Source organism: Aquarana catesbeiana, linkage group LG13, assembly GCF_042186555.1.
Source record: "Aquarana catesbeiana isolate 2022-GZ linkage group LG13, ASM4218655v1, whole genome shotgun sequence".
Taxonomy (NCBI): Eukaryota; Metazoa; Chordata; class Amphibia; order Anura; family Ranidae; genus Aquarana; species Aquarana catesbeiana.
Window position 1 is genome coordinate 164,978,878 of NC_133336.1, and position 9,842 is coordinate 164,988,719.

Here is a 9,842-nt window from a genome sequence, read left to right on the forward strand (position 1 = left end):
GGCGCCGCCAAGGTCAAGAGGGTTGAGCGTGCCGTTAGAGATCGCCTACGGCCACATCACCCTGAAAGCGCCCGATCTCGTCTGATCTCGGAGGCTAAGCAGGGTCGGGCCTGGTTAGTACCTGGATGGGAGACCGCCTGGGAATACCAGGTGCCGTAGGCTTCTTTTTTTTGGGGGCGTTCTGGACTTGCCCTGTTTTTTTTCCTCGTTTCCCATCTTGGCGCCGCCAAGGTCAAGAGGGTTGAGCGTGCCGTTAGAGATCGCCTACGGCCACATCACCCTGAAAGCGCCCGATCTCGTCTGATCTCGGAGGCTAAGCAGGGTCGGGCCTGGTTAGTACCTGGATGGGAGACCGCCTGGGAATACCAGGTGCCGTAGGCTTCTTTTTTTTGGGGGCGTTCTGGACTTGCCCTGTTTTTTTTCCTCGTTTCCCATCTTGGCGCCGCCAAGGTCAAGAGGGTTGAGCGTGCCGTTAGAGATCGCCTACGGCCACATCACCCTGAAAGCGCCCGATCTCGTCTGATCTCGGAGGCTAAGCAGGGTCGGGCCTGGTTAGTACCTGGATGGGAGACCGCCTGGGAATACCAGGTGCCGTAGGCTTCTTTTTTTTGGGGGCGTTCTGGACTTGCCCTGTTTTTTTTCCTCGTTTCCCATCTTGGCGCCGCCAAGGTCAAGAGGGTTGAGCGTGCCGTTAGAGATCGCCTACGGCCACATCACCCTGAAAGCGCCCGATCTCGTCTGATCTCGGAGGCTAAGCAGGGTCGGGCCTGGTTAGTACCTGGATGGGAGACCGCCTGGGAATACCAGGTGCCGTAGGCTTCTTTTTTTTGGGGGCGTTCTTGACTTGCCCTGTTTTTTCTCCTCGTTTCCCATCTTGGCGCCGCCAAGGTCAAGAGGGTTGAGCGTGCCGTTAGAGATCGCCTACGGCCACATCACCCTGAAAGCGCCCGATCTCGTCTGATCTCGGAGGCTAAGCAGGGTCGGGCCTGGTTAGTACCTGGATGGGAGACCGCCTGGGAATACCAGGTGCCGTAGGCTTCTTTTTTTTGGGGGCGTTCTTGACTTGCCCTGTTTTTTCTCCTCGTTTCCCATCTTGGCGCCGCCAAGGTCAAGAGGGTTGAGCGTGCCGTTAGAGATCGCCTACGGCCACATCACCCTGAAAGCGCCCGATCTCGTCTGATCTCGGAGGCTAAGCAGGGTCGGGCCTGGTTAGTACCTGGATGGGAGACCGCCTGGGAATACCAGGTGCCGTAGGCTTCTTTTTTTCTTGGAGTTCTGGACTTGCCCTGTTTTTTTTCCTCGTTTCCCATCTTGGCGCCGCCAAGGTCAAGAGGGTTGAGCGTGCCGTTAGAGATCGCCTACGGCCACATCACCCTGAAAGCGCCCGATCTCGTCTGATCTCGGAGGCTAAGCAGGGTCGGGCCTGGTTAGTACCTGGATGGGAGACCGCCTGGGAATACCAGGTGCCGTAGGCTTCTTTTTTTCTTGGAGTTCTGGACTTGCCCTGTTTTTTTCCTCGTTTCCCAACTTGGCACCGCCAAGGTCAAGAGGGTTGAGCGTGCCATTAGAGATCGCCTACGGCCACATCACCCTGAAAGCGCCCGATCTCGTCTGATCTCGGAGGCTAAGCAGGGTCGGGCCTGGTTAGTACCTGGATGGGAGACCGCCTGGGAATACCAGGTGCCGTAGGCTTCTTTTTTTTGGGGGCGTTCTTGACTTGCCCTGTTTTTTCTCCTCGTTTCCCATCTTGGCGCCGCCAAGGTCAAGAGGGTTGAGCGTGCCGTTAGAGATCGCCTACGGCCACATCACCCTGAAAGCGCCCGATCTCGTCTGATCTCGGAGGCTAAGCAGGGTCGGGCCTGGTTAGTACCTGGATGGGAGACCGCCTGGGAATACCAGGTGCCGTAGGCTTCTTTTTTTTGGGGGCGTTCTGGACTTGCCCTGTTTTTTTTCCTCGTTTCCCATCTTGGCGCCGCCAAGGTCAAGAGGGTTGAGCGTGCCGTTAGAGATCGCCTACGGCCACATCACCCTGAAAGCGCCCGATCTCGTCTGATCTCGGAGGCTAAGCAGGGTCGGGCCTGGTTAGTACCTGGATGGGAGACCGCCTGGGAATACCAGGTGCCGTAGGCTTCTTTTTTTTGGGGGCGTTCTGGACTTGCCCTGTTTTTTTTCCTCGTTTCCCATCTTGGCGCCGCCAAGGTCAAGAGGGTTGAGCGTGCCGTTAGAGATCGCCTACGGCCACATCACCCTGAAAGCGCCCGATCTCGTCTGATCTCGGAGGCTAAGCAGGGTCGGGCCTGGTTAGTACCTGGATGGGAGACCGCCTGGGAATACCAGGTGCCGTAGGCTTCTTTTTTTTGGGGGCGTTCTGGACTTGCCCTGTTTTTTTTCCTCGTTTCCCATCTTGGCGCCGCCAAGGTCAAGAGGGTTGAGCGTGCCGTTAGAGATCGCCTACGGCCACATCACCCTGAAAGCGCCCGATCTCGTCTGATCTCGGAGGCTAAGCAGGGTCGGGCCTGGTTAGTACCTGGATGGGAGACCGCCTGGGAATACCAGGTGCCGTAGGCTTCTTTTTTTCTTGGAGTTCTGGACTTGCCCTGTTTTTTTCCTCGTTTCCCAACTTGGCACCGCCAAGGTCAAGAGGGTTGAGCGTGCCATTAGAGATCGCCTACGGCCACATCACCCTGAAAGCGCCCGATCTCGTCTGATCTCGGAGGCTAAGCAGGGTCGGGCCTGGTTAGTACCTGGATGGGAGACCGCCTGGGAATACCAGGTGCCGTAGGCTTCTTTTTTTTGGGGGCGTTCTTGACTTGCCCTGTTTTTTCTCCTCGTTTCCCATCTTGGCGCCGCCAAGGTCAAGAGGGTTGAGCGTGCCGTTAGAGATCGCCTACGGCCACATCACCCTGAAAGCGCCCGATCTCGTCTGATCTCGGAGGCTAAGCAGGGTCGGGCCTGGTTAGTACCTGGATGGGAGACCGCCTGGGAATACCAGGTGCCGTAGGCTTCTTTTTTTCTTGGAGTTCTGGACTTGCCCTGTTTTTTTTCCTCGTTTCCCATCTTGGCGCCGCCAAGGTCAAGAGGGTTGAGCGTGCCGTTAGAGATCGCCTACGGCCACATCACCCTGAAAGCGCCCGATCTCGTCTGATCTCGGAGGCTAAGCAGGGTCGGGCCTGGTTAGTACCTGGATGGGAGACCGCCTGGGAATACCAGGTGCCGTAGGCTTCTTTTTTTCTTGGAGTTCTGGACTTGCCCTGTTTTTTTCCTCGTTTCCCAACTTGGCACCGCCAAGGTCAAGAGGGTTGAGCGTGCCATTAGAGATCGCCTACGGCCACATCACCCTGAAAGCGCCCGATCTCGTCTGATCTCGGAGGCTAAGCAGGGTCGGGCCTGGTTAGTACCTGGATGGGAGACCGCCTGGGAATACCAGGTGCCGTAGGCTTCTTTTTTTTGGGGGCGTTCTTGACTTGCCCTGTTTTTTCTCCTCGTTTCCCATCTTGGCGCCGCCAAGGTCAAGAGGGTTGAGCGTGCCGTTAGAGATCGCCTACGGCCACATCACCCTGAAAGCGCCCGATCTCGTCTGATCTCGGAGGCTAAGCAGGGTCGGGCCTGGTTAGTACCTGGATGGGAGACCGCCTGGGAATACCAGGTGCCGTAGGCTTCTTTTTTTTGGGGGCGTTCTGGACTTGCCCTGTTTTTTTTCCTCGTTTCCCATCTTGGCGCCGCCAAGGTCAAGAGGGTTGAGCGTGCCGTTAGAGATCGCCTACGGCCACATCACCCTGAAAGCGCCCGATCTCGTCTGATCTCGGAGGCTAAGCAGGGTCGGGCCTGGTTAGTACCTGGATGGGAGACCGCCTGGGAATACCAGGTGCCGTAGGCTTCTTTTTTTTGGGGGCGTTCTGGACTTGCCCTGTTTTTTTTCCTCGTTTCCCATCTTGGCGCCGCCAAGGTCAAGAGGGTTGAGCGTGCCGTTAGAGATCGCCTACGGCCACATCACCCTGAAAGCGCCCGATCTCGTCTGATCTCGGAGGCTAAGCAGGGTCGGGCCTGGTTAGTACCTGGATGGGAGACCGCCTGGGAATACCAGGTGCCGTAGGCTTCTTTTTTTTGGGGGCGTTCTGGACTTGCCCTGTTTTTTTTCCTCGTTTCCCATCTTGGCGCCGCCAAGGTCAAGAGGGTTGAGCGTGCCGTTAGAGATCGCCTACGGCCACATCACCCTGAAAGCGCCCGATCTCGTCTGATCTCGGAGGCTAAGCAGGGTCGGGCCTGGTTAGTACCTGGATGGGAGACCGCCTGGGAATACCAGGTGCCGTAGGCTTCTTTTTTTCTTGGAGTTCTGGACTTGCCCTGTTTTTTTCCTCGTTTCCCAACTTGGCACCGCCAAGGTCAAGAGGGTTGAGCGTGCCATTAGAGATCGCCTACGGCCACATCACCCTGAAAGCGCCCGATCTCGTCTGATCTCGGAGGCTAAGCAGGGTCGGGCCTGGTTAGTACCTGGATGGGAGACCGCCTGGGAATACCAGGTGCCGTAGGCTTCTTTTTTTTGGGGGCGTTCTTGACTTGCCCTGTTTTTTCTCCTCGTTTCCCATCTTGGCGCCGCCAAGGTCAAGAGGGTTGAGCGTGCCGTTAGAGATCGCCTACGGCCACATCACCCTGAAAGCGCCCGATCTCGTCTGATCTCGGAGGCTAAGCAGGGTCGGGCCTGGTTAGTACCTGGATGGGAGACCGCCTGGGAATACCAGGTGCCGTAGGCTTCTTTTTTTCTTGGAGTTCTGGACTTGCCCTGTTTTTTTTCCTCGTTTCCCATCTTGGCGCCGCCAAGGTCAAGAGGGTTGAGCGTGCCGTTAGAGATCGCCTACGGCCACATCACCCTGAAAGCGCCCGATCTCGTCTGATCTCGGAGGCTAAGCAGGGTCGGGCCTGGTTAGTACCTGGATGGGAGACCGCCTGGGAATACCAGGTGCCGTAGGCTTCTTTTTTTCTTGGAGTTCTGGACTTGCCCTGTTTTTTTCCTCGTTTCCCAACTTGGCACCGCCAAGGTCAAGAGGGTTGAGCGTGCCATTAGAGATCGCCTACGGCCACATCACCCTGAAAGCGCCCGATCTCGTCTGATCTCGGAGGCTAAGCAGGGTCGGGCCTGGTTAGTACCTGGATGGGAGACCGCCTGGGAATACCAGGTGCCGTAGGCTTCTTTTTTTTGGGGGCGTTCTTGACTTGCCCTGTTTTTTCTCCTCGTTTCCCATCTTGGCGCCGCCAAGGTCAAGAGGGTTGAGCGTGCCGTTAGAGATCGCCTACGGCCACATCACCCTGAAAGCGCCCGATCTCGTCTGATCTCGGAGGCTAAGCAGGGTCGGGCCTGGTTAGTACCTGGATGGGAGACCGCCTGGGAATACCAGGTGCCGTAGGCTTCTTTTTTTTGGGGGCGTTCTGGACTTGCCCTGTTTTTTTTCCTCGTTTCCCATCTTGGCGCCGCCAAGGTCAAGAGGGTTGAGCGTGCCGTTAGAGATCGCCTACGGCCACATCACCCTGAAAGCGCCCGATCTCGTCTGATCTCGGAGGCTAAGCAGGGTCGGGCCTGGTTAGTACCTGGATGGGAGACCGCCTGGGAATACCAGGTGCCGTAGGCTTCTTTTTTTTGGGGGCGTTCTGGACTTGCCCTGTTTTTTTTCCTCGTTTCCCATCTTGGCGCCGCCAAGGTCAAGAGGGTTGAGCGTGCCGTTAGAGATCGCCTACGGCCACATCACCCTGAAAGCGCCCGATCTCGTCTGATCTCGGAGGCTAAGCAGGGTCGGGCCTGGTTAGTACCTGGATGGGAGACCGCCTGGGAATACCAGGTGCCGTAGGCTTCTTTTTTTTGGGGGCGTTCTGGACTTGCCCTGTTTTTTTTCCTCGTTTCCCATCTTGGCGCCGCCAAGGTCAAGAGGGTTGAGCGTGCCGTTAGAGATCGCCTACGGCCACATCACCCTGAAAGCGCCCGATCTCGTCTGATCTCGGAGGCTAAGCAGGGTCGGGCCTGGTTAGTACCTGGATGGGAGACCGCCTGGGAATACCAGGTGCCGTAGGCTTCTTTTTTTCTTGGAGTTCTGGACTTGCCCTGTTTTTTTCCTCGTTTCCCAACTTGGCACCGCCAAGGTCAAGAGGGTTGAGCGTGCCATTAGAGATCGCCTACGGCCACATCACCCTGAAAGCGCCCGATCTCGTCTGATCTCGGAGGCTAAGCAGGGTCGGGCCTGGTTAGTACCTGGATGGGAGACCGCCTGGGAATACCAGGTGCCGTAGGCTTCTTTTTTTTGGGGGCGTTCTTGACTTGCCCTGTTTTTTCTCCTCGTTTCCCATCTTGGCGCCGCCAAGGTCAAGAGGGTTGAGCGTGCCGTTAGAGATCGCCTACGGCCACATCACCCTGAAAGCGCCCGATCTCGTCTGATCTCGGAGGCTAAGCAGGGTCGGGCCTGGTTAGTACCTGGATGGGAGACCGCCTGGGAATACCAGGTGCCGTAGGCTTCTTTTTTTCTTGGAGTTCTGGACTTGCCCTGTTTTTTTTCCTCGTTTCCCATCTTGGCGCCGCCAAGGTCAAGAGGGTTGAGCGTGCCGTTAGAGATCGCCTACGGCCACATCACCCTGAAAGCGCCCGATCTCGTCTGATCTCGGAGGCTAAGCAGGGTCGGGCCTGGTTAGTACCTGGATGGGAGACCGCCTGGGAATACCAGGTGCCGTAGGCTTCTTTTTTTCTTGGAGTTCTGGACTTGCCCTGTTTTTTTCCTCGTTTCCCAACTTGGCACCGCCAAGGTCAAGAGGGTTGAGCGTGCCATTAGAGATCGCCTACGGCCACATCACCCTGAAAGCGCCCGATCTCGTCTGATCTCGGAGGCTAAGCAGGGTCGGGCCTGGTTAGTACCTGGATGGGAGACCGCCTGGGAATACCAGGTGCCGTAGGCTTCTTTTTTTTGGGGGCGTTCTTGACTTGCCCTGTTTTTTCTCCTCGTTTCCCATCTTGGCGCCGCCAAGGTCAAGAGGGTTGAGCGTGCCGTTAGAGATCGCCTACGGCCACATCACCCTGAAAGCGCCCGATCTCGTCTGATCTCGGAGGCTAAGCAGGGTCGGGCCTGGTTAGTACCTGGATGGGAGACCGCCTGGGAATACCAGGTGCCGTAGGCTTCTTTTTTTTGGGGGCGTTCTGGACTTGCCCTGTTTTTTTTCCTCGTTTCCCATCTTGGCGCCGCCAAGGTCAAGAGGGTTGAGCGTGCCGTTAGAGATCGCCTACGGCCACATCACCCTGAAAGCGCCCGATCTCGTCTGATCTCGGAGGCTAAGCAGGGTCGGGCCTGGTTAGTACCTGGATGGGAGACCGCCTGGGAATACCAGGTGCCGTAGGCTTCTTTTTTTTGGGGGCGTTCTGGACTTGCCCTGTTTTTTTTCCTCGTTTCCCATCTTGGCGCCGCCAAGGTCAAGAGGGTTGAGCGTGCCGTTAGAGATCGCCTACGGCCACATCACCCTGAAAGCGCCCGATCTCGTCTGATCTCGGAGGCTAAGCAGGGTCGGGCCTGGTTAGTACCTGGATGGGAGACCGCCTGGGAATACCAGGTGCCGTAGGCTTCTTTTTTTTGGGGGCGTTCTGGACTTGCCCTGTTTTTTTTCCTCGTTTCCCATCTTGGCGCCGCCAAGGTCAAGAGGGTTGAGCGTGCCGTTAGAGATTGCCTACGGCCACATCACCCTGAAAGCGCCCGATCTCGTCTGATCTCGGAGGCTAAGCAGGGTCGGGCCTGGTTAGTACCTGGATGGGAGACCGCCTGGGAATACCAGGTGCCGTAGGCTTCTTTTTTTTGGGGGCGTTCTGGACTTGCCCTGTTTTTTTTCCTCGTTTCCCATCTTGGCGCCGCCAAGGTCAAGAGGGTTGAGCGTGCCGTTAGAGATCGCCTACGGCCACATCACCCTGAAAGCGCCCGATCTCGTCTGATCTCGGAGGCTAAGCAGGGTCGGGCCTGGTTAGTACCTGGATGGGAGACCGCCTGGGAATACCAGGTGCCGTAGGCTTCTTTTTTTCTTGGAGTTCTGGACTTGCCCTGTTTTTTTCCTCGTTTCCCAACTTGGCACCGCCAAGGTCAAGAGGGTTGAGCGTGCCATTAGAGATCGCCTACGGCCACATCACCCTGAAAGCGCCCGATCTCGTCTGATCTCGGAGGCTAAGCAGGGTCGGGCCTGGTTAGTACCTGGATGGGAGACCGCCTGGGAATACCAGGTGCCGTAGGCTTCTTTTTTTTGGGGGCGTTCTTGACTTGCCCTGTTTTTTCTCCTCGTTTCCCATCTTGGCGCCGCCAAGGTCAAGAGGGTTGAGCGTGCCGTTAGAGATCGCCTACGGCCACATCACCCTGAAAGCGCCCGATCTCGTCTGATCTCGGAGGCTAAGCAGGGTCGGGCCTGGTTAGTACCTGGATGGGAGACCGCCTGGGAATACCAGGTGCCGTAGGCTGCTTTTTTTCTTGGAGTTCTGGACTTGCCCTGTTTTTTTTCCTCGTTTCCCATCTTGGCGCCGCCAAGGTCAAGAGGGTTGAGCGTGCCGTTAGAGATCGCCTACGGCCACATCACCCTGAAAGCGCCCGATCTCGTCTGATCTCGGAGGCTAAGCAGGGTCGGGCCTGGTTAGTACCTGGATGGGAGACCGCCTGGGAATACCAGGTGCCGTAGGCTTCTTTTTTTCTTGGAGTTCTGGACTTGCCCTGTTTTTTTCCTCGTTTCCCAACTTGGCACCGCCAAGGTCAAGAGGGTTGAGCGTGCCATTAGAGATCGCCTACGGCCACATCACCCTGAAAGCGCCCGATCTCGTCTGATCTCGGAGGCTAAGCAGGGTCGGGCCTGGTTAGTACCTGGATGGGAGACCGCCTGGGAATACCAGGTGCCGTAGGCTTCTTTTTTTTGGGGGCGTTCTTGACTTGCCCTGTTTTTTCTCCTCGTTTCCCATCTTGGCGCCGCCAAGGTCAAGAGGGTTGAGCGTGCCGTTAGAGATCGCCTACGGCCACATCACCCTGAAAGCGCCCGATCTCGTCTGATCTCGGAGGCTAAGCAGGGTCGGGCCTGGTTAGTACCTGGATGGGAGACCGCCTGGGAATACCAGGTGCCGTAGGCTTCTTTTTTTTGGGGGCGTTCTGGACTTGCCCTGTTTTTTTTCCTCGTTTCCCATCTTGGCGCCGCCAAGGTCAAGAGGGTTGAGCGTGCCGTTAGAGATCGCCTACGGCCACATCACCCTGAAAGCGCCCGATCTCGTCTGATCTCGGAGGCTAAGCAGGGTCGGGCCTGGTTAGTACCTGGATGGGAGACCGCCTGGGAATACCAGGTGCCGTAGGCTTCTTTTTTTTGGGGGCGTTCTGGACTTGCCCTGTTTTTTTTCCTCGTTTCCCATCTTGGCGCCGCCAAGGTCAAGAGGGTTGAGCGTGCCGTTAGAGATCGCCTACGGCCACATCACCCTGAAAGCGCCCGATCTCGTCTGATCTCGGAGGCTAAGCAGGGTCGGGCCTGGTTAGTACCTGGATGGGAGACCGCCTGGGAATACCAGGTGCCGTAGGCTTCTTTTTTTTGGGGGCGTTCTGGACTTGCCCTGTTTTTTTTCCTCGTTTCCCATCTTGGCGCCGCCAAGGTCAAGAGGGTTGAGCGTGCCGTTAGAGATCGCCTACGGCCACATCACCCTGAAAGCGCCCGATCTCGTCTGATCTCGGAGGCTAAGCAGGGTCGGGCCTGGTTAGTACCTGGATGGGAGACCGCCTGGGAATACCAGGTGCCGTAGGCTTCTTTTTTTTGGGGGCGTTCTTGACTTGCCCTGTTTTTTCTCCTCGTTTCCCATCTTGGCGCCGCCA

General features: G+C 57.1%; 45 non-coding genes across 45 annotated transcripts; all 45 read left to right on the forward strand.

Annotated features, from left to right (window-relative positions):
* Positions 1-43: 43 nt before the first annotated feature.
* On the forward strand, positions 44-162 carry LOC141119778 (5S ribosomal RNA). The gene has a single exon (XR_012239112.1). It is a non-coding gene; the product is annotated as a 5S ribosomal RNA (ribosomal RNA).
* Positions 163-262: 100 nt separating this feature from the next.
* Positions 263-381, forward strand: LOC141119779 (5S ribosomal RNA). Its single transcript, XR_012239113.1, has one exon. It is a non-coding gene; the product is annotated as a 5S ribosomal RNA (ribosomal RNA).
* Positions 382-481: 100 nt separating this feature from the next.
* Positions 482-600, forward strand: LOC141119780 (5S ribosomal RNA). The gene has a single exon (XR_012239114.1). It is a non-coding gene; the product is annotated as a 5S ribosomal RNA (ribosomal RNA).
* A 100-nt stretch (positions 601-700) lies between these two features.
* LOC141119781 (5S ribosomal RNA) lies at positions 701-819 on the forward strand. Its single transcript, XR_012239115.1, has one exon. It is a non-coding gene; the product is annotated as a 5S ribosomal RNA (ribosomal RNA).
* A 100-nt stretch (positions 820-919) lies between these two features.
* Positions 920-1,038, forward strand: LOC141119782 (5S ribosomal RNA). The gene has a single exon (XR_012239116.1). It is a non-coding gene; the product is annotated as a 5S ribosomal RNA (ribosomal RNA).
* A 100-nt stretch (positions 1,039-1,138) lies between these two features.
* Positions 1,139-1,257, forward strand: LOC141119783 (5S ribosomal RNA). The gene has a single exon (XR_012239117.1). It is a non-coding gene; the product is annotated as a 5S ribosomal RNA (ribosomal RNA).
* Positions 1,258-1,356: 99 nt separating this feature from the next.
* LOC141119784 (5S ribosomal RNA) lies at positions 1,357-1,475 on the forward strand. The gene has a single exon (XR_012239118.1). It is a non-coding gene; the product is annotated as a 5S ribosomal RNA (ribosomal RNA).
* A 98-nt stretch (positions 1,476-1,573) lies between these two features.
* LOC141119785 (5S ribosomal RNA) lies at positions 1,574-1,692 on the forward strand. The gene has a single exon (XR_012239119.1). It is a non-coding gene; the product is annotated as a 5S ribosomal RNA (ribosomal RNA).
* A 100-nt stretch (positions 1,693-1,792) lies between these two features.
* LOC141119786 (5S ribosomal RNA) lies at positions 1,793-1,911 on the forward strand. Its single transcript, XR_012239120.1, has one exon. It is a non-coding gene; the product is annotated as a 5S ribosomal RNA (ribosomal RNA).
* A 100-nt stretch (positions 1,912-2,011) lies between these two features.
* LOC141119788 (5S ribosomal RNA) lies at positions 2,012-2,130 on the forward strand. The gene has a single exon (XR_012239122.1). It is a non-coding gene; the product is annotated as a 5S ribosomal RNA (ribosomal RNA).
* A 100-nt stretch (positions 2,131-2,230) lies between these two features.
* Positions 2,231-2,349, forward strand: LOC141119789 (5S ribosomal RNA). The gene has a single exon (XR_012239123.1). It is a non-coding gene; the product is annotated as a 5S ribosomal RNA (ribosomal RNA).
* Positions 2,350-2,449: 100 nt separating this feature from the next.
* On the forward strand, positions 2,450-2,568 carry LOC141119790 (5S ribosomal RNA). Its single transcript, XR_012239124.1, has one exon. It is a non-coding gene; the product is annotated as a 5S ribosomal RNA (ribosomal RNA).
* A 98-nt stretch (positions 2,569-2,666) lies between these two features.
* LOC141119791 (5S ribosomal RNA) lies at positions 2,667-2,785 on the forward strand. The gene has a single exon (XR_012239125.1). It is a non-coding gene; the product is annotated as a 5S ribosomal RNA (ribosomal RNA).
* A 100-nt stretch (positions 2,786-2,885) lies between these two features.
* LOC141119792 (5S ribosomal RNA) lies at positions 2,886-3,004 on the forward strand. Its single transcript, XR_012239126.1, has one exon. It is a non-coding gene; the product is annotated as a 5S ribosomal RNA (ribosomal RNA).
* A 99-nt stretch (positions 3,005-3,103) lies between these two features.
* Positions 3,104-3,222, forward strand: LOC141119793 (5S ribosomal RNA). Its single transcript, XR_012239127.1, has one exon. It is a non-coding gene; the product is annotated as a 5S ribosomal RNA (ribosomal RNA).
* Positions 3,223-3,320: 98 nt separating this feature from the next.
* On the forward strand, positions 3,321-3,439 carry LOC141119794 (5S ribosomal RNA). Its single transcript, XR_012239128.1, has one exon. It is a non-coding gene; the product is annotated as a 5S ribosomal RNA (ribosomal RNA).
* A 100-nt stretch (positions 3,440-3,539) lies between these two features.
* On the forward strand, positions 3,540-3,658 carry LOC141119795 (5S ribosomal RNA). The gene has a single exon (XR_012239129.1). It is a non-coding gene; the product is annotated as a 5S ribosomal RNA (ribosomal RNA).
* Positions 3,659-3,758: 100 nt separating this feature from the next.
* On the forward strand, positions 3,759-3,877 carry LOC141119796 (5S ribosomal RNA). Its single transcript, XR_012239130.1, has one exon. It is a non-coding gene; the product is annotated as a 5S ribosomal RNA (ribosomal RNA).
* Positions 3,878-3,977: 100 nt separating this feature from the next.
* Positions 3,978-4,096, forward strand: LOC141119797 (5S ribosomal RNA). Its single transcript, XR_012239131.1, has one exon. It is a non-coding gene; the product is annotated as a 5S ribosomal RNA (ribosomal RNA).
* Positions 4,097-4,196: 100 nt separating this feature from the next.
* On the forward strand, positions 4,197-4,315 carry LOC141119799 (5S ribosomal RNA). The gene has a single exon (XR_012239133.1). It is a non-coding gene; the product is annotated as a 5S ribosomal RNA (ribosomal RNA).
* Positions 4,316-4,413: 98 nt separating this feature from the next.
* LOC141119800 (5S ribosomal RNA) lies at positions 4,414-4,532 on the forward strand. Its single transcript, XR_012239134.1, has one exon. It is a non-coding gene; the product is annotated as a 5S ribosomal RNA (ribosomal RNA).
* A 100-nt stretch (positions 4,533-4,632) lies between these two features.
* LOC141119801 (5S ribosomal RNA) lies at positions 4,633-4,751 on the forward strand. Its single transcript, XR_012239135.1, has one exon. It is a non-coding gene; the product is annotated as a 5S ribosomal RNA (ribosomal RNA).
* Positions 4,752-4,850: 99 nt separating this feature from the next.
* LOC141119802 (5S ribosomal RNA) lies at positions 4,851-4,969 on the forward strand. Its single transcript, XR_012239136.1, has one exon. It is a non-coding gene; the product is annotated as a 5S ribosomal RNA (ribosomal RNA).
* A 98-nt stretch (positions 4,970-5,067) lies between these two features.
* On the forward strand, positions 5,068-5,186 carry LOC141119803 (5S ribosomal RNA). The gene has a single exon (XR_012239137.1). It is a non-coding gene; the product is annotated as a 5S ribosomal RNA (ribosomal RNA).
* Positions 5,187-5,286: 100 nt separating this feature from the next.
* Positions 5,287-5,405, forward strand: LOC141119804 (5S ribosomal RNA). The gene has a single exon (XR_012239138.1). It is a non-coding gene; the product is annotated as a 5S ribosomal RNA (ribosomal RNA).
* Positions 5,406-5,505: 100 nt separating this feature from the next.
* On the forward strand, positions 5,506-5,624 carry LOC141119805 (5S ribosomal RNA). Its single transcript, XR_012239139.1, has one exon. It is a non-coding gene; the product is annotated as a 5S ribosomal RNA (ribosomal RNA).
* A 100-nt stretch (positions 5,625-5,724) lies between these two features.
* On the forward strand, positions 5,725-5,843 carry LOC141119806 (5S ribosomal RNA). Its single transcript, XR_012239140.1, has one exon. It is a non-coding gene; the product is annotated as a 5S ribosomal RNA (ribosomal RNA).
* Positions 5,844-5,943: 100 nt separating this feature from the next.
* On the forward strand, positions 5,944-6,062 carry LOC141119807 (5S ribosomal RNA). Its single transcript, XR_012239141.1, has one exon. It is a non-coding gene; the product is annotated as a 5S ribosomal RNA (ribosomal RNA).
* A 98-nt stretch (positions 6,063-6,160) lies between these two features.
* LOC141119808 (5S ribosomal RNA) lies at positions 6,161-6,279 on the forward strand. Its single transcript, XR_012239142.1, has one exon. It is a non-coding gene; the product is annotated as a 5S ribosomal RNA (ribosomal RNA).
* Positions 6,280-6,379: 100 nt separating this feature from the next.
* On the forward strand, positions 6,380-6,498 carry LOC141119810 (5S ribosomal RNA). The gene has a single exon (XR_012239144.1). It is a non-coding gene; the product is annotated as a 5S ribosomal RNA (ribosomal RNA).
* Positions 6,499-6,597: 99 nt separating this feature from the next.
* LOC141119811 (5S ribosomal RNA) lies at positions 6,598-6,716 on the forward strand. Its single transcript, XR_012239145.1, has one exon. It is a non-coding gene; the product is annotated as a 5S ribosomal RNA (ribosomal RNA).
* A 98-nt stretch (positions 6,717-6,814) lies between these two features.
* On the forward strand, positions 6,815-6,933 carry LOC141119812 (5S ribosomal RNA). Its single transcript, XR_012239146.1, has one exon. It is a non-coding gene; the product is annotated as a 5S ribosomal RNA (ribosomal RNA).
* Positions 6,934-7,033: 100 nt separating this feature from the next.
* LOC141119813 (5S ribosomal RNA) lies at positions 7,034-7,152 on the forward strand. Its single transcript, XR_012239147.1, has one exon. It is a non-coding gene; the product is annotated as a 5S ribosomal RNA (ribosomal RNA).
* A 100-nt stretch (positions 7,153-7,252) lies between these two features.
* On the forward strand, positions 7,253-7,371 carry LOC141119814 (5S ribosomal RNA). The gene has a single exon (XR_012239148.1). It is a non-coding gene; the product is annotated as a 5S ribosomal RNA (ribosomal RNA).
* A 100-nt stretch (positions 7,372-7,471) lies between these two features.
* On the forward strand, positions 7,472-7,590 carry LOC141119815 (5S ribosomal RNA). Its single transcript, XR_012239149.1, has one exon. It is a non-coding gene; the product is annotated as a 5S ribosomal RNA (ribosomal RNA).
* Positions 7,591-7,690: 100 nt separating this feature from the next.
* Positions 7,691-7,809, forward strand: LOC141119816 (5S ribosomal RNA). The gene has a single exon (XR_012239150.1). It is a non-coding gene; the product is annotated as a 5S ribosomal RNA (ribosomal RNA).
* A 100-nt stretch (positions 7,810-7,909) lies between these two features.
* LOC141119817 (5S ribosomal RNA) lies at positions 7,910-8,028 on the forward strand. Its single transcript, XR_012239151.1, has one exon. It is a non-coding gene; the product is annotated as a 5S ribosomal RNA (ribosomal RNA).
* Positions 8,029-8,126: 98 nt separating this feature from the next.
* Positions 8,127-8,245, forward strand: LOC141119818 (5S ribosomal RNA). Its single transcript, XR_012239152.1, has one exon. It is a non-coding gene; the product is annotated as a 5S ribosomal RNA (ribosomal RNA).
* A 100-nt stretch (positions 8,246-8,345) lies between these two features.
* On the forward strand, positions 8,346-8,464 carry LOC141119819 (5S ribosomal RNA). The gene has a single exon (XR_012239153.1). It is a non-coding gene; the product is annotated as a 5S ribosomal RNA (ribosomal RNA).
* Positions 8,465-8,563: 99 nt separating this feature from the next.
* Positions 8,564-8,682, forward strand: LOC141119821 (5S ribosomal RNA). Its single transcript, XR_012239155.1, has one exon. It is a non-coding gene; the product is annotated as a 5S ribosomal RNA (ribosomal RNA).
* Positions 8,683-8,780: 98 nt separating this feature from the next.
* On the forward strand, positions 8,781-8,899 carry LOC141119822 (5S ribosomal RNA). Its single transcript, XR_012239156.1, has one exon. It is a non-coding gene; the product is annotated as a 5S ribosomal RNA (ribosomal RNA).
* A 100-nt stretch (positions 8,900-8,999) lies between these two features.
* Positions 9,000-9,118, forward strand: LOC141119823 (5S ribosomal RNA). The gene has a single exon (XR_012239157.1). It is a non-coding gene; the product is annotated as a 5S ribosomal RNA (ribosomal RNA).
* Positions 9,119-9,218: 100 nt separating this feature from the next.
* LOC141119824 (5S ribosomal RNA) lies at positions 9,219-9,337 on the forward strand. The gene has a single exon (XR_012239158.1). It is a non-coding gene; the product is annotated as a 5S ribosomal RNA (ribosomal RNA).
* A 100-nt stretch (positions 9,338-9,437) lies between these two features.
* On the forward strand, positions 9,438-9,556 carry LOC141119825 (5S ribosomal RNA). The gene has a single exon (XR_012239159.1). It is a non-coding gene; the product is annotated as a 5S ribosomal RNA (ribosomal RNA).
* Positions 9,557-9,656: 100 nt separating this feature from the next.
* LOC141119826 (5S ribosomal RNA) lies at positions 9,657-9,775 on the forward strand. Its single transcript, XR_012239160.1, has one exon. It is a non-coding gene; the product is annotated as a 5S ribosomal RNA (ribosomal RNA).
* Positions 9,776-9,842: the final 67 nt, after the last annotated feature.